The 24329-nt window shown below is 44.1% G+C and overlaps 1 protein-coding gene and 1 non-coding gene across 32 annotated transcripts in view; both read right to left on the minus strand.

Moving 5' to 3' along the window:
• Window positions 1–24329, minus strand: part of Rbfox2 (RNA binding fox-1 homolog 2) — a 254710-nt gene that overhangs the window by 224813 nt on the left and 5568 nt on the right. The gene's annotated exons all lie outside the window — the stretch shown is intronic.
• LOC128117295 (U6 spliceosomal RNA) lies at window positions 7780–7887 on the minus strand. The gene has a single exon (XR_008220777.1). It is a non-coding gene; the product is annotated as a U6 spliceosomal RNA (small nuclear RNA).

Consider the following 24329-nt stretch of genomic DNA (forward strand, 5'->3'; position numbering starts at 1 on the left):
CAGAAATATGGGACATTTACACAAGTCAAAATTTTCTAACAATCACATTAAAAAGGTAAAAAGAGGTGAGACTGATTTAATAATATATTTTATTAAATCTAATATATCTGAAATATTGGAATTTCACATATTGAGATAAAACATGGTGTTTTTAAAAGCATAATGAAATATTTCACATAACTTTTGTAGTAGTTCTTCAAAGCCTATGTTTAACATTTGCAGTGCATTTGAATGCAGACCAGCCGGTTAAGGTCCTTGACGGCCGACTGCGGCCAGCAGTGACGACCTGTGCAGTGTCTGCTCTGCAGCTTGTTCCCCTTGCAGAGTGTGGTATACTATGTGAAACACCAAACACCCAAAGGCTTCTTTCTCTTTTCTTCACTTGGCTAGTTCACTTATACAGGTCCCAAAGCTGGAGAAGACAGTGCTTCATTGTTTGCTGCCAGCAAAAGGAAGGACCCCTTTGAAAACCCCAAAAGAAATGAATTCTCCCTATAAAGCACCAAAACCAAGAGCACAGAAAACACTGCCTGCAGCTTCATTAACTGGTGCTCCCTCGCCATCTACTGCACACACCGACCTAGGACTAAAGGCAAGATGTGGTTTGACCTCAAGCAGAGGGTTGTGAAAGAAATGGAAGAGTAAAAAGCAGAGGGAGTCAGGCATGGTGGCACATGCCTTTAATCCCAGCACTTGAGTGGCAGAGGCAGAGGCAGGTGGATCTCTGTGAGTTTGAGGTTGGCCTAATCTACATCTAGTCGACATAGTGAGTTCCAGGACTATGTAGAGAGACCCTGTCTCAAATAAAAAGTGGGAGCCGTGGAGTTAAGAGCACTGGCCACTCTTCCAGACAACCTGAGCTCTATTCCCAGCACCCACATGATGGCTCACAACCATCTGTTAACTCCAATCCCAGGAGGATGCTGGGCCCTCTTCTGGTCTTCCCCAGTACTGCATACACAATGGTTCAGACATACATGCAGGCAAAACTTTACCCACACACATAAAATAAAGATTCAAATATTTAAAAACTAAGTAAAGGAATAAAAGCAGGAAGGAAGCATAGCAGCACATCTGGCTTTCTCTAGTTAACTCCTTTGACACTCCCTCCCACCAACGCTACCTCTTAGAATCCTCAATTTAAAGAAGGACCAACCAAACCTGGAGTCCTTTAAGAGTGATCCCCACTAAAAAAAATCTACTCTAGTGTAATCAACACACCCTTCTCCTCCTCCTCCACCATTTCTAGACTCAGATCATTATGGAAGGGAAAGTCCAGCTGTGTGAGTCACTGCAGCCATCCCAAGAGGCCTGGGCAAAATCCAGAAGACGGCTGGAGACAGCTGCTACGAGATCTACAGAATGAGAGCAGGAGGAGGGGTCACAGTGTACCACACATGATCCCACTCTGACCTCACAAAAGCTACTTCTGATTTCTCCCAAACAATGTTTCTTCTCCCTTCTTAAGATTCTTTTCCTAACGCAGGAAATGACAGATTCACAACCAAAGACCTCACAGAAATACTAGCCAGTATGTGTGACCACCATGGGTCTCCCACAATACATAGTAGACCAGAATCCACCAAGTGAGAAAAGAATGTTTTAATAGTATCTGCTAAAGTCAATACCTCTGACTTAAGTAAAACTTTGAAAAGAAAAAATGTCCAACTGAGGAAATAGTTCTGTGGGTAAAGTACTTGCTGCATGAGTATAAGTACCTGAATCTGAGTCCCCAGAATCCACACCAAGCCAAGGGTGGTACACAAGTCTGTATCCCAGCACTCCCATTGGCAAGATGGGAGGCAAAAGACAGGAGGGTCCCCAGAAGCTTGTGGACCTGTTAGCCTGGCTTTAGCAGTGGTAAAAATCACCAAGGAGGCTCTATCTCAAACAAGGTGGAAGGTGAGGACTGATATGCAAGGCTGTCCTCTGACCACCTGCCCACTGTAGCACACACTTACCTACACCCACACATGTGAATGCATACACATCACACACACACACACACACACACACTCACCGGGGGAGAAGACACCAAGAAATACAAGGCTGCTGAAACCCAAGAACTAGCTCTTGGGCCTCACATGACAAAGATCTTCAAGCACTGTTGATTAAGAAAGAAGACATCTATATCTGTGTTTTAGTTATTAAAAAATTCTGTACACAAAGGGACAAAAAAGAAAGAAAGAAAGAAGACTCTGAAGAGTTTCTTTGGACAAGTTCAAGCCCACCAGCCTCAGTACTGTTAATCTACTTTCCACTGTGCCCAAAACTGGTCACACATCAATTCTAGAAGGAAAAGTGGCTGCACACAGGTCCTGATCACTACCAGAACGAACAGCAGTGCTCCAGAGAGATGGCACCAATTCTACACAAGAACTTCTCAGTGACTGACAGGAAAGAAAACAGACTTTTCCTGGCACTGTGCACCTTACAAAGACCCAGTATGCACCCGTTTATAAGACCTCGAGAACTAAGGAGCAACCTGTCCCATTTGCTCTCTCTACACCCACATGGCAATCCTTCAAAATCTCTGACTTACAATGATTCATATGAATTTGATCCACATACTCCTTGGGTGGTCAGTCTTCAGCCACTACAGACAGTCACATGATTGAAGCAGTCCAAACAGGAGACACTAGCCAAACCATCATGAGAATGGAAGAAAGGCTGCCTTCAGAAGAGATGTAGAGATTACTAAAAGCCAATGAAGCCAGGCGTGGTGGCCTGCATCTTATCTCAGAAAGGAGAGGCAGGCAGATGTCTGTGAGTTCAAGATCAGTTTGATCTACACAGCCAGTTCCAGGCCAGCCAGGCCATCAGTAACACTGTCCCTAAGCAAGACACAAGATACCAAATACTCTATATGCTTCTTCCTCCCACTTTTTCTTTTTCTCTACAGAATTTTATTTCTTCCACAAATGTTATTTACTAAGGCATGATTTTGTGAAACATTTTGCAGTAACAAAGAGTCAAGGAGGTCCTGCAAGCAGTGGATGGCAAGCAGAAGGGGGGAAACCAGACCAAGAGACTGTTTCCAGGGTGAGACAAAGTTACAGAGGACACCAGGTTTAAGACGAAAATAATTACTGACAATTTCACTGAAGAATCTAAAAGTTATCCTGACGTGGCAGTGGTGCATGCCTGCAATCCCAACACCTGAGAGGTCAGGAGTACAAAGTCATCTCCAGCTATATCATGAATTTGAGACCAGCCTGGTCTTCATAAGACCTTGTCTTAGAAAAAAAAAAAAAAGAAAGAAAGAAAAGAAAAGAAAAAAGAAAGAGCCGGGCGGTGGTGGCGCACACCTTTAATCCCAGCACTCGGGAGACAGAGCCAGGTGGATCTCTGTGAGCTCGAGGCCAGCCTGGACTACCAAGTGGGTTCCAGGAAAGACGCAAAACTACACAGAGAAACCCTGTCTCAAAAAACAAAAAAAAAAAAAAAAGAAAGAAAATAGTCACAAGAATTTTTTTCATTTGCATTAGGTAACAGTCTTTATCTTTCAACCCCTTTTGTTTTTCCTTTTCCCAGTCAGTGTCAAAGCTAAAACTATTTATTAAATTCCAGTTCAATTTGATGTTAAATATAGTCATATCTTTCTCACAACAAAACAGCGATTTATGACCCTATACTATTCATCACCCACTTAAATAAATAATAAGGGATGAGTTTCCATACTGTCACCAACTAAATCCTGAACCCTCTATGAATCCCTTTCCCACACTACCATACACACACAGCTGAGCCTCAGACAATACCTCTAACCAGGTTCCAGTTCACACAGGAGGGTAGGGCTAGGATGGACTGAATCGAAGCTACACAAATGAGGAATCACAGAAGTGAACCACACTCCAGTGGTGGAGAAGGTAAAAGCTTCCGACCAAATCATGGAAGTTATGGGGAAGGGGTGATCTCTCCACCGCCACCTGACAAAGGATCAGTAACAGAGCTAAGGAACCAAAGCTATTTGGAACTTTCACTCCTTCTCCTTCCTTACGAATTTCTGACCACAGAAAATTCCTCCAATTAGTCAGGAAGAATCAATGCCACAGAAACCATTTTGATATGTCTAATCATGTTTTCAAGGGCAACTTGAAGAAGCCAACAAAAGAGAACAGCCCAGGCCAGCTCCAGAGGGGCCAGCATAGTTGGAAAGGTAAGTTGAGTTTTTTAAAAGAAAATACCATTAGGTGAAAGGTCAGAGTATTCAACCCAAGTATGCACATGGTAACCACAGGATTTTTTCCTACAGGTTTTTCAGTTTTCAGCCAAGATAACAACAAGAAGATAGTCATAATTAGAATCTAAGGGCAAAGTACAAACTGACCTGCTTTAAAGCAGTTGGGTTTTTTTTCTGCTTATTTATTTCATTGTGTGTGTATTCATGAGCCTGGTATCCACAGAGATCAGAAAAGGGCACTAGATCCCCTGAAACTGAAGTTAGAGATGATTGTGAGCCACCAAATGGGTGCTGGGAACCGAACTCAGGTCCTCTGGCAGACTAGCCAGTGCTCTAAGCCATTGAGGCATTCCTCAAGCCACAAACTGACCTTTTAAAAAGAACTGATACAATAATCAATGCTTGAGGCCCGTCCAACCCAAGACCTACATGCAGAGCCAGCTACAGATGTAGCCCAACACAAGCTCATAAACTTACTTAAACATAAAATTGTGTCCTTTTTTTGTAAGTCATTGTGCAGTTCTCAAATGTGAACTTTGTAAATGACAACATCATGTCACAACATCAAAAGGTTAAGTCCCTGCGAGTAGTCTGCCTTCCATACTGTGAGGCAGACAGTACCTCAGTGCTCAACAGACCAGGAAGCAATTAACAGCCATGCTCACAGTCGTCCCACCGAGGACAGGACAAACTTACAGGACACTCACAGTCCCACTCACAGGACAAAGGCTCGTTTTCATGAATTCATGAGGGCACATGTGAAACACCAAACACACACAAATACAGTATTGATTTTATACTATCTAAAAGGAGGACATGTAAAAGCCATAGATTCCAGGAAAATGGCAAAATGCCTGCCCATATATGTTTAAAAGGATCCGTAGAGCTAGAAACAATAAATCAACAGACTAACAACCCCAAGAAGGACCTGACTTTAAATAAATGCTATGGATGTGTAACAAAAGGAAGACTTTGAAGCTCTGACTTCTGCATTTATGATGCTTATTCATAACCTTTGCCTTATACTTAACCTTGAGGAAAAAGAAAGGGAACTGAAGAGGATTAGAAGAAAGAAAAAGAAAGTAAGGGAGGAGGGGAGACAAGAGGCAGGGAGCTTAGGGCAGTAACTCAAGAAGGGTGAATTAAGTGTTTTCTCTCCTTAAAAATCTCGTGCTTCTTGGGCTCAGTAGCTCATGCCTGTAGGCCAGCACTGAGGAAGCTACAGCAGGAGGATGACCAAGGTCCAGGCCAGCCTGGGCTACTTAGTGAAACTATCTCAAAAAGAAACAGAGAAAGACTCCTTGATCTCTTGCACCTTCCATAGTAAGGGTCCTGTCTTCAGTTGTGCCCACCGGGACCCCCTACTCACCCCAGCTTTGACTGTTCCTTCCCAGCAGCATACCTCCTGCCTGCAGGCCCTGAAGACATTTTACTGAGACTTGGCATTCTTTCACTCCCCACTGACAGCTCTATTAGTTCATCTCATTTACTACAAACAAATATTTATTGGGTGACAACTGTGTTCCTTGTAATTAGAGAGAGAAAGAAAGAAAAGGCTAGTTCCTAGTCCCCATCTTCAGAAACTGCAGCCTAGGGAGAGATTTTCAGTAGTAAACTTCTTAGGATGGCATATAATAGGACAGAATCGCCGGGCATGGTGGTACACACCTTTCATCCCAGCACTTGGGAGGCAGAGGCAGGTGGATCTCTGTGAGTTAGAGGCCAGTCTGGTATACAAAGAGAGTTCCAGGACAGCCAGGACTACACAGAGAAACCCTGTCTCAAAATCAAACCAAAACAAAAACGAACAGAAAAAGAATGGGAAAGAAAAGGACTACAGAAGGGAACAGTCAAGCATTCAGCTAAACAAAGCAAACTGCTACCACTGGGCATCTCTAAGAGACCAACAGAAATTGGAGGTGGTGGTCACTGTGACCAACGGCTTTGTATCTTAGAGTGTGCGTGTGTGGATGGGATATTTGTAAGAACAGATTTACATGTTAACTGACTAGGTGTGGTGGTGGTGTATACCTGTAATCCTAGCATTCAGGAGGCTGAGCCAGGAGACCACAAGTCCAATACCAGCCTAAACTACAAAGTAAGAGTCTTTTCTTTTTTTAATGTTTAAATTAAATTTTTTAAAAAATGGAAGTAAAAAAGAAACTTCAAAAAAGTGATAATGTCTAGTTAACCTATTGTCCTTAGGCCTGTCGAGCACAGTACCTAGTGGTAACTGGAGCTCCACAACTGTCACCAGATGATGTGGCAAGGCTTACACAGCAGAATGGAAGAAGAGAAAATCATATTCCAAAAAGTACTGCCTTGTATGGCCACTGTTCTTTAAGTTAGTGTAGCTTCTGGACCTCCAGACTACTGGAGAGCCCTTCCCTGCGGGCCTGGGACTGGGCCTGCTCAAACAGAAGGCAGCACCCCTGCCCTAGAGCCACTAGATGCCAGCATCTCCACAATTAGCAGAGTCCAATGATGGCCTCCAGTCGAGAACAAAGTGAATTCCAGCCCTCCACCACCTCCACCTTCTCAGTCTCCAACTTGTGAAGCATTCCCTATCCAACCTGCCCAGTGATTTCAATGTTCAATCTTGTTTGTTCAACACTCAAGCTGACAGACATATCCTCACTCTAGACTCTATCCAAGTTCTTATTTCCAGGGGTCACCCCGCCAGTCACCCACCAGACCCTCAGGATTCATCACTACCCAAACCTGCAACGCCCTCATCTCAGGCTCAGATCTCAGGCTCCTCCTACCCGTCCTTCTCTCCTACTCCTTGAGTCTGCCCAAACCCATCTGCCTCAGCAGCAGATCAGTGCTTGGTCCTGAGTAATGGCACTAGACTACATTCATGGACTTGTAAGTCTGTGTGATAAACTGAAGAGAACTGGGGCTGGCAAGATGGCCCAAAGCCTGGCAACCTCAGTTTGATCCCTACAACCCACATAATAGTGGAAGGAAAGAACTGTTTCCACAAAGTTATCCTAACCTACACAATGTACACCATGGCATGTGTGTCTACACACATGTACCATTCATACATACATACATAAATCATTCATATACACTAACAACAAATTTTGGAAAAAAAAAATTTAAACCATCCAGACCACCTGACTCCAAGCCTGAGAGTTCCTCACAAGTCCTCACTACTTGTCTTGTTTCATTTGGGGTTTTTTGTTGTTGCTGCTGCTTCTGTTTTAATTTTTTAATTAGCATACAAAGGGTCAGAGATAATTATGACACTGTAAACAAAGTATGTTTTAGAAGATCCTCCTCTCCCTCATGTTCCCAACTCCCCTGTGCCCCATCCCCTTATAACCTCCCCACCCCGTCTTTCTTTCACGTCATAACAGTATGCAACAAAGAGCCTGGAGAGGTGCTCACTGATTAAGAGCACTGGATCCTCTAGCAGAGGACCTAGGTTCAATTCCCAGCACCCATACGGTGACTCACAACTGCCTGCAACTCCAGTCCCAGGGGAACCTACATCCTCTTCTGGGCTCCACAGATACCAGGCATATAAGTAGTACACAGACATACATGCAGGCAAAACACCAAATACATAAAAATAAGCACAATTTTAAAAACATATGGAAAGGCTCAAAAATGTGCATGTTACCGATGCACAGGGGCCATGCTCACCTTCTCTGTACAGTTCCCATTTCAGTGTTATGTGCTACCCACGTGAGCCCTGTTCGTTTTCTGAGACAGGGTCTTGATATACAGTCTGACCTTGTACTCAGTGATCCTCTCGCCTTACCCTCCCAAGCATGGCGTTGTAAGTGTTTATCACTACTCTCAGACCAAGAGCAGCTACTTCTACAGTCTTTCTCCTATCCAGCAAAAGCACTCTTGACACCTACTATTCTCCCTTCCCCTAACCTCACATTCATGACACACTAAAAACAAAACAAAAAAAAAAATCTAGGCCAGCCTGGACTACATGAGTCCCCATTTCAAAAACCAAACAAACAAACAAAAAGAGTCACTTGGCCCCTACTGAATCCAAGGCAGAACATTTTTTACTAGCTTTTGTCTCATGAGGTAATTGCAGGGTAAGCAGCCTGGCAAAAGTTTTAGCAAATTAGAGCCAAATCCTTCTTAAGATGTGTTCTAAACTTTTTCTTGACCTAAAAGCTTAGACAAGTGTCTTAAAAGCAGTTCTAGTGAGCCATTTTTGGTAACATGTGAGCAAAATTATTTTTAGCTGGAAAAGTTGGTTTCAATCCCTCTCTCTCCTAACTCAGAGGTTCTGACCAGGTTCAGCTCCAGCTTTGTTTTCAGTTGTCTTTGAGTGGATTCAAAGTATGGAACCTTCAGCTCCAAAGGAACAGTTCTCTCCAAAAGAGACAGACAGTCACAATGTGCTAACACCCAGGGTTCACGGAAACCACCACTAGCCTAGCTGCACCTACTCAGTGCACTATGGCAATGGAGCACTTACTCTCGGGAGCTTCTCAAAGTTTCTCAGCATCAAGCCAGCTGCAGCATCCCAGGCTATGAAATCAAAACCTACACCCGAATGGGAGCAAGGGCTTTGCATGAATTAAAAAAACAGCACAAAGTTCAAGCTGTTTCCACCGAGCAAACTGTGATTCCAAACTGAGGGAGTTTCTTCTACAATAATGACAGCCGAGAAAGAGGAAAATGAGTGAGTCCACTGGAGACGACAATGGAGACCTGCCATCATCTCCTGATGCAGTACAGAGGGTGGAAGCCAAGGCCTTGGGACTGCTAGGCAAGTGCCTTCCCACTGTGCTCCACGGCCAGCCCCAGCTTTCTATTAATGAACAAAACACAGTGTCACTACACCACAGTACACACTCCTTGAGGAACAGGATAAGACAGCCACAAGCAGCTAGCTTTGTGAACACTGGCACAGGATGGTCAGGTAATGGCTGTCTTGGGAATGCCAATGACACTGTGGAAAACCCCCACCCTCAGTCCCGACCCCAGGCTTGCAAGCCCTGTCCATAAACACTCCATCGCTTCTCCTAGAACGGACTGCTCCTTTCTCTCCCTCAGAGTTCAGCAAGAGCTCCAGCAGAACACTCCTGAGAACTCTCCACTCCACGCTTGTGCTCTCTCCTGTCAGGTCACAGAAGCTCCTCCATCTACCATCAGCTCAGATATGGGAACAAAAGGCTGCTCCCAAGTCCATCTGCCCATAAAATGCCAAAAAGAAAACCAACCAATGAAAACATAGATACCCGCAGAGGCTTATGCATTGGTTTTGAGTTACCTGGCTTCTTCTCAGCCCACTGCCTGATGTGCACTTGGCCTTTTATAACTGTACTGTTAAATGACTCACTTGTACGCACATCAAACTTTCTAATATTATTTTCCATTTTTTTCCTTTCTTTCTTTTTTTTTTTATTTTGCAATACAATTCAGTTCTACATATCAGCCACGGATGCCCTTGTTCTCCCCCCTCCCGCCCCCCTCACCTTCCCCCCCCAACCCGCCCTCCATTCCCATCTCCTCCAGGGCAAAGCCTTCCCCGAGGACTGAGATCAACCTGGTAGACTCAGTCCAGGTAGGTCCAGTCCCCTCCTCCCAGGCCGAGTCAAGCAATCCTGCATAGGCCCCAGGTTTCAAACAGCCAACTCATGCAATGAGCACAGGACCCGGTCCCACTGCCTGGATGCCTCCCAAACAGATCAGGCCAATCAACTGTCTCACCCACTCAGAGGGCCTGATCCAGTTGGTGACCCCTCAGCCATTGGTTCATAGTTCATGTGTTTCCATTCATTTGGCTATTTGTCCCTGTGCTTTATCCAACCTTGGTCTCAACAATTCTCGATCATATAAACCCTCCTCATTCTCGCTAATTGGACTCCCAGATATCCACCCGGGGCCTAGCCATGGATCTCTGCATCCAGATCCCTCAGTAGTTGGATGAGGTTTCTAGCATGACAATTAGGGTGTTTGGCCATCCCATCACCAGAGTAGGTCAGTTCGGGCTGTCTCTCGACCATTGCCAGCAGTCTGTTGTGGGGGTATCTTTGTGGATTTCTGTGGGCCTCTCTAGCACTTTGCTTCTTCCTATTCTCATGTGGTCTTCATTTACCATGGTCTCCTATTCCTTGTTCTCCCTCTCTGTTGTTGATCCAGCTGGGATCTCCCACTCCCCCAAGCTCTCTTTCCCTCGACCCACGCCCTTCACTACCCCCACTCATGTCCAGGCTGTTCATGTAGATCTCATTCCATATCTCTGTCATTGGGTGATCCCCGTGTCTTTCTTGGGGACCTGTTTTCCAGGTAGCCTCCCTGGTGATGTTATTTTCCATTTTTAATTCTTCTCCGCATTTGCCCATCCCTTCATATAAGCACTTCCAGTCAACAATAAACGACATAGCTAACAATAAATATATGCAAAACTATGCATAACAACATACATAACATAAATATGCTTAGTAATGGAAATACCCTATGTGTTCACAAAACATTATTATAAGACAAAATTAAATTGATTGTATGGCACTACAAGTGCCACTCACTTCTTGACTGTTATGGCAGAACCAGCAAACCTCTGCTCTAATGCATCACTTCACTCATTTCTTTAACATGTAATTATTAATTAATAACTTTTCTTTTGCAGTGCTGGGATGACTCTCACACTGTGTGCTCAACCACTGAGTGGCACACTCAGCCAATGCATGTATATTAGTCCCCTTTATATACTGTTTAACTTCCATAATTTCAATTATTCAGTCAAACAATCTAAAAATATTAAATAGAAAAGTCCAGAAATAAGACGTAAGTTTTCAATTGTATGCTATTTTGAGAAATGAGAATACACTATCCACATTCCCACTTGGTCCTTGGAACTGGAATTACAGGTGGTGTTAGCTGCCATGTGGGTGCTGGAAACTGAACCTAGGTCCTCTGTAAGAGCAGAAGAAACACTCTTAACCACTGAGCCAGCTCTCCAAATAGGTCTTTATGAAAGTTATGTGACCTTTCACCCTCACATACAATGTAGACCTGGCTGGTCTTTAACTTACCTCAGAGATCTGACTGCCTCTGCCACCCCAGTGCTGGAATTAAAATTCAATACCATGCTGGGCTGAGAAATGTACTCATATTGCAAAGAATAAGAAAGTTCTTAAAACATTAGCAATTTTTCTTTTAGAGAGGAAAGAAAAAAAAGCATTAATAAATTTTGATCTAAAATAGTTTTTTTTTTTTATCCCTTGGTTTCTCAAGATAGGGTTTCTCCATGTAGCCTTGGCTGTCCTGTAACTTGCTCTGAAGACCAGGGTGGCCTCGAACCCACACATATCTCACTATGCAGATGTTTTCATCTTTAACTGGCTGTAAAATATATACAAAAACTGTTTTAAAATAAGTAATATTTTTAGCTTATTTATTTTATAAGTGTTTTGCCTACATGCAGTCTATATGCACCATGTGCATGCCTGGTGTCTGCAATGTCTGTCTCAGAACACAGAGACAGATCCCCAGACACTGGAGTTAGAAATGGTTGTGCTTGGAATAGAATCCCAGGACTCTGTAAGAGAAACTAGTGTTCTTAACCACTGGAACATCTCTCCTAAAATAAATGCCTTTGTGATTTATTACCAGTAAATGTTTCCATTGTGTAAATATTGTATACACATAAAACCCAGAGTTGTATAAAAAATTCTAGGGCAACCAGAAGTAGAGAAATAAGATGTTATTATCAAAGACACAACACACCTCGGTCATAAACACAGAGAAAGCAGGCTGAACAGAACCGGAAACTTCCTCCCTGGCGCCTAGCATTCAGGGAACTTAGCCTCCGGCAGAAAAGGCATCACTGTATGAACAAAAAGGCCAATCTACCAGCCAAGATACGTGCGCCCACCTCTCCTGTGTAACAGCAGCTTGACTATGGTGGGGGCATAGTCTGCGTTCTGACTAGATTTGAGGTCTACTCCACAGGGAGGAAGAAAAGGAACATGGCTGGGCCTAATACAGTAAATATCTGGGAAGGTTGCAGGCCCAGTGAGGAACTTATTGTAGATGCTTAACTAAACTGACATAGCAGCAAACTGCCTCCTAAGTATCTGTTCTTATACCCATAGGTAAAGGCTGGCCCCAGCCCTCATCAGAAAAGCCTCTCCTTACAATGAATGGTGGTGAATGCAGACTCATGGCTGCCCAAGATGCACATGAGCAACACTAATAAGACATTCAGCCAGGCGGTGGTGGCCCACAGAGGCAGAGCCAGGCGGATCTCTGTGAGTTCAAGGGTTGAGGCAGTAAGAGGTAATGGAGGCCTCCTGCTGTAGGAGCCAGGAGTGGGGGAGGAGAGGTGTCCCCTGAGGTAGTGGGACTCTAGTTCAAACCCCATCATGACCACCTCTACATAAGGCACTGTGCCAGGGGGAGGCCAGCCTGGGCTACAGAGTGAGTTCCAGGAAAGGTGCAAAGCTACACAGAGAAACCCTGTCTCTGGGGAAAAAAAAAAAAGACATTCATACTACCCCCTCCCTCTAAGGCTCAGGGAACACTGGGGAAGGGGGGGTAGAAGTATATATGAGCCGGAAGATGGGAAGGGCTACAAAGTGCCATCCTCTAGACTCGATACAACCATTATAATCATTCACTCACAACAACTGTAGTTACCAAAGTCTGGCCCCATCAAAACTAGTCAAAGAAAAAGGAGGAGCTTACTGGCCCTCCCCACTTCACCTCTGAATTATTAGCTAGCAACAGAACCTGGGAGAGGGCGAACCACTGTCTTCATCTGTGTGCCCTCTGCTGAGTCCACCAGATCCAATCAATGGGCAGCTCCAAACCCATGCTCACACTTACAACTCTGGTTAATCTCAGTGGGTCACAAAACAAAATGAACAGACATGAATGTGAGAGAGATTCGCGGGAAGGAGGTGGGGGATAAGAGTGGTTAGTGTGTACTACATAATATATGAAGTTTTTGAAAAAATAAAAATTTAGGGCCAGTGAAATGGCTCAGTGGATAAAGGTACCTGCCACCAAGCCTGACAACCAGAGTTCAATCCATGAGATCCATAGGTAGAAACAGAGAATGTACTCCATAAGTTCTCTGCCCTTCACGTGTGTCGCATGGGTACACAACAAACATACACTAAATAAATAGGATTTTTTTCTTTTAGTTTTTTAATAACTTATTTATTTTTACTTTATGTGCATTGGTGTTTTGCCTGCATGTATATCTGTGTGAGGGTATCAGATTCCCTAGAACTGTAGTTACAGACAGGTGTGAGCCGCCATGTGGGAGCTGGGAATTAAACCTGGGTCCTCTGGAAGAACAGTCAGCACTCTTAACTGCTGAGCCATCTCTCCAGCCCCTTTTTAATTTTTATTTCATGTGTATGGGCATTTTGCCTGCATATACATCTGTGGACTACATGTATGCAGTACCCTTAGAGGCCAGAAAAAGGCGTCAGAGCCTCTAGGACTGAAGTTAGAGATGGTTGTGAGCCACCATGTGGGTACTAGGTATTGAAACCCAGTCCTCAAAAAGAACAGCTCTTAACTGTTGACCAATCTCTACAACCTAAATAATGTTTTAAATTAAATTCTAAAATTCTAGGGCAAAAAGAGATTATTTGCAGAAAAAGCTTAAGAAGTCCTGCCTTCAAGTACATAAGTCTGTCCTTCAAATGCCAAGAAGGCTGAAAGACATTCATGCAGCTCTGCAGGACAGTGGGAATCCCACTCTGAAAGCATCACAGAACCCAAAGTGCATCCATCCACACTCTACACAGCCTTGAAAACACCGACCCACCCCACCCCCACCCAAGTACTTAGTCACATTAACACTGTACTCTCTTGCTTCCGGGTAGTCTGTCCGTGAACACAGAAACTCAGAGCTGCACACCTGTCAGCTGTGCTTGCCATGGTCTCCTGTATCCTTACTATATGTGTCAACATATATGTGTCACAGCCCCCTAGCAACAAATAACACATAGCCCTTGCTGCAGCACTACAGTTACCTATTATTAACTCATTTAACCTAATCACCTGTGAGTCAGGAATTACCATCTTCAATGTACAAATGAAAAACTAAAACCAGAAGTAACTTGCCCATAAGACTCTCAGATAAGTAACTGGAGACAAAATTTGATCTTAGGCAATCTCATACCAGCATGAGTCCTCTAGACTCGGGATTTTATTACAATGTAGTAATTGTTCATATTGGGAAATACAGTGTCACCAAAGCATTACCTCTGTCACTAGTCTATGCACATGTCACTGCCCCACTGAAAATTCAAGATACTGTGCCCGGCACTTCATAATTCAAGTAAATTCTGGTTTTAGGTTAAGGGGTAAAGTTTTTAAAATAATAACCCTATCCCTTAGGTCTGCACCTCACAGTTCCTACATTGTTAGCCTACTTTTGAATGCCATCATTCCCTAAGCCACATTCTCTGGAAGGTAAGATAGACATATCAAACGTGTGCTGTTTCCCTAGAGATACCGGCTAGGCCCCTCAGGCTAACTGGGGGACATTCTACAGATCCTGCAGAGGCCCACATCACCTTTCCCACTGGCGACAGCACTGGCAGCTTCTCCCCCACCTCCAACAGCCACCAACCTAGATGGATGGCTCTTATCAAGATCAAAGAGGAACCTGAGCCCCCGCCAACCCATCTCTAGACTGCTCCCGCAGGCAGGCGCTTTCCGCGATCAGGTTGCACAAATGCCTGGAAACCTTACACTGGGTGTGAAGGAGAGAGCAATAGGCGAAACAACAGAGCATCTGGTGCCCTGTCTGCTTCCATTCACTGTTGAGGCAAAAGACTCAGGCCACTAAGACAGAGCAAACCTGATTCACCCATTGAGGAGCCTTGGAGGTCACAATGACTGTGTGATGAGCCTGGACTGAGGAGAGGTTGACATCCATCTAGAAGCTATGGGATGCTGGTCCTCGATACATTCTTCCTCATGAGAACAAACTCTACTACAGAAGCCAACTCTAAAAACAGCTCAAGTACAACTCTAAAAACAGCTCAAGTCAGGCACAGCAGTGTTTGCCTTTAATCCCAGCATTCGGGAGGCAGAAGTAGGTAAATCTGTGAGTTAAGGACAGCCTGGTCTACACAGTGAGTTCCAGGGCTACACAGCAAAACCCTGTCTCAAAGCAAAGTATAAAAGCTCTTTCCTATCTTTAAATGCATCAGTCTGTAAAGGTAACGGAGCGAGAATCAAGCCTAAGTTTGAAATCTAATCCTCTACCATCCGGGAACAAAGATATTTCCTGTGTATTGAGCAGTATCTTACTTTCCAACAGGCCTCAGTTACATGGAGCCCATATTATAGGAAGAGCATCAACCTGGGGCTTTCCACAAACATAGGGGTTACATGAGGAGAATGGCAATTATGGCTGCTGAGATGGGAACACCTACTACCAATTAAACCCTCCTTTCTCACAACTCAACACCAAATTTGGTTCACTGCCTGGCAGTGACATTCAATCATAATAAACCTGGGCACCTGGGAGATGTCTGATCTACAAGAGATGTCATAAGAAATAAATCACTGCAGTCAGATTGCATGTGCAGTGACTCAAGGCAGATCCTGAGGTCCATAAGCTCAATGACAAATGGGCTATCTGACCCACAGCTTGCCCTACTAGTACAGACAGACAGACAACCCAAAGCAGCTGGCTGGGAAGGCAGAAAGCTGATGGTACTTGTCTTTACTCCATCACCAGTCAGGGATAAAGATGCAGTTTAGGTCTCTGGCCTTTTATTTCTGGTTCCATGAAAAATATGGCAGTGTACCAACACTAATCACTCATTCTCACTGAACACACAGATATGGTTATCTCAAAAGACCAAAACAAAATCATCTTAATTCTAGAAAGCTAACAAGTAGAAGGGGGAGGGGGGCAGGGTCAAACTGACAGGAGAGGATGCCCAAACGGAGAAAAGCAGCAATCAGAACAGTGTGAGTATTGCCCTACATTAGAGTTGTCAGAGGTAGGGAAATATATAGGAACTGTCTCTGTTGTGGAGAAGCCACAACCACCACCACATCAGTTACCCTGGGAGAGAATGGAAAGCTGGTGAAGGCAGACTTCCTACCCCTTAATCTCTGTGTATTCTGCACAGTAACCATGCGAATATACTCTAAGTTTTAAAATAATGTAAAGCCAGGCATGGCGGCACTCACCTTTAGTCTCATCACTCAGTAGCCAAAGGTAGGCAGATCTCTTGAGTCTGAGCCTGATCAACATAGTGAATTCCAGACCAGCTAGAGCTACACAACGAGACCTTGTCCCAAAAGTAAATTAAATACATCAACTATTCCCCCTAACTAAAGCCAAGGGAAAAGCTACCTTCCAAGCCTTCCATCTTAAATGATTTCTATTTTGCCTTCCATGATCAATCTACTGATATGCTGTTAATTCATCATTCAAGCAACAATAAAATTAGAAATGAGATAATTCAGAGGCAAAACAACAACAAAAACTCAACCCATCATACACACCACAACCAATGAGCTCATGTTGCTTCCCACAAAGCTAAACCACAGGAAACCAAGATAAACACAAAGCCCTGATATACTGTTGGGCACTTGGACTATACACTGGCTATATCCAAATAACTTAAGAAAAAAACTGGGTTTCAGTGCTAGCTTTAAGTTCTATAGAAAGCAACAGCACTGGAAATGTTTTTGAGACAGGCTTGGTGGACACACCCTTAATCCCAGCACTTGGGAACCTGAAGCAGGAGGGAGAAAATACTTTCAATATTAAGTATGTGACATTCAAGGACAATAAGTACCTATGTGCTCCATTTTTCATCTGTCATACCATTAATTCCTATGGAAGAACAAAACTTAGAAGGCCTTGATAAAGAGCCTCTGGATTGGAGGAGGAGTCTCAGCTTGCCTCTCCCTAGTCCTACCTTTTAGGACTGCTGTAGGGACTGGCTGAAGCCTGTGGGGAAGCCTTTTACAAACACACCATGAGCTTCATGACCACTACATGCAACTTTAGGCAGTATGCTTCAGATTCAGAGATGTGATCATCGAGAGATGTTCTGAGATATACACAGTTTGATCTGTTTTCAATAAACATTTAGTAAGTTATGACTATTCCCTGGCACTGGAAATGGAAGACTGTGTGAGGCCCATTCAAGTTTTTCTAATGGGGACTGAGAAAAGCATCTGTGAGCATCACAGGCCTGAAACCATTAACGGGAACACTCTCACTGCCATATTAAAATGCATTTACACTCTAGTAGAGCGAATGAAAAATGTAGGATTCCAAGAACAAGTGGTGACTACAATGCACTCACATCTGGGGCAGATGGGACTCACCATGAGAGGGAGGCATTTCATTAAATGTTATGTTTATAAAATCTGAGTCAGGAATTAACTTAGATGTGGAAAACAGGGGCACAAATCTGGACTCGGTTAAGCCAGTTTGGAAATTCCGTGTAAGACTTCACATTCACTGCTCGGCAGTGGAGGCGCACACCTTTAATCCCAGCACTCAGGAAGCAATGGCAGGTGGATCTCTGTGAGTTCCAGGTCAGCCTGGTCTACAGAGTGAGTTCCAGGACAGCCAGAGATACACAGTGAAACCCTGTCTCGAAAAACCAAAACAAATGACTTCACAGTCACAACATCTGCTTGGAAGTGTACAATAAAGCAGTTTTACCTTTTTGTTTAATTCCCAAAGTGATGTGACTTCTTTTTTTTTTTTCAAAATGATACTTATTATGTTTCTCAAAGATCAACAGAATAGTTTTTGACACTAAAAATTAAACAATTTGCTTTGCTTAAAAGAATGTTAGACCAGATGAGTTGTTTGGTCAAGCTCTGGAGATCAAGTTAAGTTTTAACTAACTGTCTAAAATTAACACTAAAGCTAAAATCCAAAAAAAAGTAAATGAGCCCACCACTAAACCCAAGAATATCAAAGGAAGTCTTAAAATAGGCTTTCCATGGCTAAAAAGCAAAGCCTACAGTGACGTAAGTATACAAGGGACACAAACACAGACACAGGGTCATCTATCATCACAGCATTTTTAGCCAGTTGACAAAAATCATTAATGGTCCTTGATAAGCATCTTTTCTGAGTGACTACTGTAACAAAGTCTGAAGGTAGATTGTACCAAGGAAACCAACTGATCTCTAACACTGTAAAACAACCAGCTCAAGGCCAAATTGTTACAGCAAAAAGACCTACTTAGTATCACAGGAAGCAGATCTATGCACAGGAGGGAGCCAAAGATGTCTACAATGAGCAATGAGTTAACCAGAGGTGGTCAAAATGTTAGTATCTAGGGGCACAGGCTGTAGCTCAGTCAGTAGTATAGAGCTTGCTTAGCAAGAGCAAAGCCCTGGTTCAGCACCTAGCATTGCCTAAACTGAGCACGGTGGTGCATGCTTATTACAATCCCAGGCCTCAGAAGATAGAGACAGAAAGAGCCAAGCTCAAGGCTACCCTTGGCTACACACCTGGTTCAAGACCAGCCAGGAACACAAGAGACCTTGCTGCCCCCGCCCCCCATCCCTCAAAAAAGGAATGTCTAAAGCCAGATGCAAATCTGAACAAGACCAGCACTACCTACCTCAGTCTTCACTGATATTAAATTGGCTTTATTGGGAGGAATGAATCAGCCTATGGCTTCAAGTTCCAATGCACCATATAAAACATGCAGTAAAGCCTATGCGTACAGCAAGCACAGGATACATGAAACCCTGCCTAGCACTCCGCTCCACTCTGGTAAACCATTTGCTTCTCTGCCTCTCTCCTGGAGATATGTACAGTTCAAAACCTGGTGGTACTTTCAAAAGAAGCATTACTAACTCCCAACAAGTTCTGCCAAATCTCCCAGTGTAAGAGGCAGTCATTGTGGAGATTTCCTGAAGTTCCAACAAAGGCATCAAGCCCACTCTGCCCACCACTAACAGTGAGAGTGGTCCTGCTAGTTTCTATGAGGTGAAAGCTGATAAGTTAAGCAATGTGATGCTGAGAACTACCATAAAACCTCCAATTCTGCCAGACTGTGCTTTCAAGTCACACAGTCCTACCATCCCATCCCACAGAAACCAAGCAGCAGCAGTAAGGGCTGCCAAAACTAGACATCCAGACAGAGTAGGGGTAAGGACCTCATTTGTAGAAGCTTTTACACAGGGGTGGAACATTGAAGGAGGGATGACGCTGAGCAAAGATCTGCAAGCCCTGCCTTCCACCAAGATTATTTCCAACCCTCTCAAGAATCTCTGTGGAGCATGCTGAATTGCAGAAAGAAAACAGTTAAAAACAAAGATAAGCCGGGCTGTGGTGGTCCATGCCTTTGTGGTAATCCCAGTGCTCAGGCGGATCTCTGTGAGTTCCAGGCCAGCCTGGTCTACAGAGTGAGATCCAGAACAGACACCAAAACTACACAGAGAAAACCTGTCCCGAAAAGCAAGCAAACAAACAAACAAAAAGATAGAGAAAAGAAACTTCAGGTTGTAGGAATGAGTTTGAAAGTCCCACTAAAGGTAATCTCTGTGACTAGCTCCATGCCTCAGGCAACTGCTTTTCTACCAGCCCGCGTCCCAGGCAAATGAGGCAGGCCCATCACAAAAACCTGGGAAGCAGAACCAAAGTCCCCAGAAACTAATCCCTAATGAGATCCATATAGGTCTGCTCTGGAAAACATTCTGACTGTCAGCAATTAATGTCCCCTCCTCCAAACAGCTGCCAATATGCAGAGGAAAAAGCTCTCAAAATAAAACAGTTGGAAGAACTTCCCATGAGCCTCTCTGTTCCTTAAATGTTCCAACTCAAGCTGTAGCTAGCTGGAGGCCACATTGGACCCCACAGCCCTGTCTGTAGTTTCTCTAGCTCTCCTAGTACCAGTTCTGCCCCCTGTTCTGCCCACACCCACCTCCACCTCCAGATCGAGAGGAGTCCCACAGCCACCAGCCCATCTCTCAAAATAGTCATGCTTTGCTTGTGGTACTTCCAATCAGGATAAGGGGGGAAAAAATCAATGCAGCCAGAAAGAAAAATAAACAGAATGTCTCCTTTAAATGCCATATATGCCTGAGCTAGGCATAGTGGTGCACACCTTTAGTCCCAGCACTTGGGTGACAGAGGCCAGCCTGTTCTACACAGTGAGTTCCATGACAGCCAGGGCTAGAGACACTGTATCAAAAACAAACAAACAAAAAAACCACAAAACTGGAATTAAAAAAAAAAAACACCCAAAGCTAAAGTACTTTTCCTCAACAAAGAGAAACCAGGGAACCAGCCTCTTTGTGGGAAAGTTCTCACAAGAACACTTTTGGGGACTTGGGTCCTTTAAAATGAAAAAGTATGTATGGTTTAAAACACCCATCTGAAAAACTCAGTTTCCTCCCTTGGAAAAGCAGGTTTTTAATGCTGTTATTCAACTACTATCTTTGTTAATTCAAAAATATAACCCACTTTGTGATGGTGTTTATCATGAATACTCATGGCATTCCTAGATGCCACACAGTGCAAGATAGGTCAAAAGGGGTGCGTGGCTGCTCTCCCTCCTCCTCTTAGAGCCTGTGACACCCACTCAGAATCTAAAAGGCCAGTCAGGAAACATGCCCTTAGGAAGCCTCTATTACACTAACCAGGGGAGGCTGGAAGGTGGAAAGCAGGCCAGAGTTATAGAGGATCCAGAACGAGTAGCTCCAAGAGAAACCAGGAGGAAGAACAAGGGCCAGGAAGAAAATGTTTATAAAATTCTTCTATGAATCTACCCCCAAAGCTGATATTTCAAAGAAATGTGTCAAACTTCCTCATTTTCAAATATACCCAACATGGGTGACCTAAAAAACAAACGTGTGTTGTGTAAAATGTCTCCACTTACCAATCTTCCTGGACCCCTTACAGTATGATGAAAAGGCCCTGGTTGATCGGGAAAGGTTTAAGATCCACAACTGATCAAGTACATCGTGGCAACTGTAGTGCTCTATCTCAGCCACAGCTCTCCACACTCTCCAGGCAGCATCGTAAAAGGCAAGTCAACAGGCTGCTCCAGTGAACCTGACATGTTAGTTCCAAATGCCCTTCACTGGTATGGCTCCTGTTTTCCTTAACACAGTTACAAAGGGGCTTTTAGACATACACATGTGCAGTCAATTAGTATCTGAGCACAGGAAACCAAATATCAGGTTGCCATGCCCACCTGACACATTTGGCTGTTCAATTCCACTCCAGCTTCTGTTCTCAGAAAGCCTGTTCTCACCTTTAACCCTGATGGCAATGGAGAGATCCAGTAACACACATAGAGCATGCAACACCCCAACCTTCACAGGAGCTGCAAGGCAGACACCAAGGGCCAGACCCTCAGGGAAAATCTGGGGCAATTATTAAAGCCATCTGTGAGCCACAACTGAGAAACAAGAAAAATCTTCACTTCTCCAAGAACAGAGTTCCTTGGCCTCTTGGGGCAGGCACAGTATGAAATCCTATAAAGCCCTAAAGATTTCACAGTCTATTCAGGAGAGGAGGGGTAGACATTTGAGCAAATGTTAATCTAGAAAGTCCTGTAACGGGCTTCGGAGATGGCTCCATGGGTAAAGTGCTTGCCACACAAGTGTGAAGACTGGAGTTCAGATCAGAACCCACATAAATGCCAATGGGCATGGTGGTCAGCCTATGTTCTGAGCTAGAGAGAGGCAGAGACTGGGGACTGGACCCCAGCAAGCTCATTAGCCAAACTAGCAGAAAAGGCAAGCTCAGGGTTCAGCAAAAGACCTACCTATATAAGATATACAACGGACAGTGATTGTGGGAGACAACAGACATCAATTTCAGGCTTCTAAACCCACATATGCACCAGTGAGCATGCACACACATGCAAACACACAGACACATGTGCATACCAAAAAAAAACAAAAACAAAGAAACAACAGAAAAACAACTAACAAAACCATGGACACTGGTAGATGAGAGTAGTCAGGAGACATCTGGGGACGATCAACACTCAGGAAAGTCTTGAAGACTGGGCCTTACAAATAAGGGGTAAGAAGGCAGGGGCAAGTGCAGAGGAAGAGACAGGAGTTTCCTGAAAAGGAACAGAAACAAAGTGGAGGCCTGGTGTCCTCAGAAACTCCAAGTCTCTGGCCATGAACAGGAGGTGGAGTGTAGAAAAAGAGGGCCGGTAGACTACACAGGAGAACGAACATGATGCTGAGGCAAGCACAGGTTCCAACAACATTCTGAGCAGAGTTAACAGCGGCTCTGCCTTTGGGAGTCACTCCTTTTACAGTCTGAAGCTGGTTTGATGACACTGAGAAAAGAGGTACCCCTGCTCAATTCCACTCACCCAAGCCATTACAAAGCATACAAGACAGCAATCCATCTACTTAAGGCAGCACAGTTATTCAGCAAACTTTAATGATTTGAAAAACGTTTTCACTGATCCTGTATCCCTGGTCCTCTGGAAGAACAACAGCCAATCTGTCACCCACCTCCCAGGAAGGCTCCCCTGGATTCTACAGACTAGCCACACTACCCTCAGGCCCAGCAAGAACCAAGACACTTCAGTAGCCTTCGCTTCTTACAAAGAATAAAGACACACACACACACACACACACACACACACACACACACACACACACACACACACACACCCTTAATGCCAGGTTCATTCTCTTCCTCCCCTGGATATAGAGCAAATGAGGTTTCCCAGTTTAACACACAGCTCATCAGCTCATCTCTAACAGTCCCCAACTCTGGCACTTAATCAATCGGAAGCACATTAACCACTCCATGCTGATCAAGCAGTAAGCAGGAACTTACTGAGTGCTGTACAGCAGGATATAAGGAGAGCTGGGAATCAACATTTAGCACTGATAGGCACTTTAAATAATCTCAGTTACTCATTGTAGTAGCTCATAAGCATTAATTATCCCAGGTCACAGATGTGCGTGCAAGGACTCAGGACTCTGCCAAGAGTTGGTAAGTGGAGAAGTCAGGACTCAAATCCAAACCGGGAAGACTCCAGTGGTGTTTACTACACCACCTGTAAAATATATAGATAACAAATGTTTATACAACCAGCTTGGTAATAACAGGCTCTCCCCCTCTAAAGGAAGAGATAACCCTTTAAAATCTCAGATAAGGGATTACCCAGAAAGGTCAGACACAACCAGATGATAACAAATTAAATTTCCAAATGCTGCTAAAAAACATTAATAATCAAAAAACATTCAGGCTCAGGAATTAAAGAGATGACTGAGGTTAAGAGCATTGGCTGATCTTGTAGAAGACCTGGGTTCCATTCCCAGCAGCCATAGTGTGGCCTCAGTTCCAGGAGATTCAACAGGCACACATATTCTACACATACATGCATACAGGCAAAACAAACATTTGTACACATAAAGTAAATAAATCTAAAAAAAATTTTTTTAAAGTTCAGGCTCAAATAATCAAAGCAACTTAGCCATACTCCAGAGAAACATACCCTCCATATACACTCTCCTCAGGGTCCCTAAGATAATGTCTGCGGGGTGGGGGAGAAATGCCCTGCTGCTCCCTGGCTCTCTCAGTTAATTTTCCAAACCGTTTTGCCAACCCAAATTACAGAAATATGTCCAGGATTCACATGGCAGTTCTGATCCGCTTTGTCCCAATCCTGGCTCAAGCAGCTTTGCACCACTCTAACTAGATCAGCAGCGGCCAATGGGCTTAGTCAAGCTGATCTGTGATGGATTAGATAATGAAACCTTAGCATGTAAGCTGCCCGCTCCTCCTGGGGTGGCAGGGGAAAAGAATAAGAAACTCAATACTGCTAGGGGCCACCTAAACATGGCATGCACTCGTCATGCCTCGCTCCATCTGTCTGTTCATGCTCCAGAGTCTGCCGCTTCCTTCCCGCCATCTCTATGGTTCCTTCCCTCTGTCTCTTCTTGAAGTTTAAGTGTGCCCCAGAAAAAGGTGTTTATGATGTTGTGTTTACGAACATACAACAAAAATTCAAACACGTCCACTCACAATTGTTTCGGCAATTAAAGCCCAACAATGGCCACTAAAGGCCTGAGAGACACTTCACGGGCACCCACCGGTGCTGTGCACATTTACACTCATTTTCTGCACTGCTTTCCCCTCATCCTGTAATCCTGAGGCCTGTCTGTACTAGTCTGCTTTACAACAACATGAAGAAAGTTCAATCTT

Source organism: Peromyscus californicus, unplaced genomic scaffold, assembly GCF_007827085.1.
Source record: "Peromyscus californicus insignis strain IS unplaced genomic scaffold, ASM782708v3 Scaffold_20__1_contigs__length_68692818, whole genome shotgun sequence".
Lineage (NCBI taxonomy): Eukaryota > Metazoa > Chordata > Mammalia > Rodentia > Cricetidae > Peromyscus > Peromyscus californicus.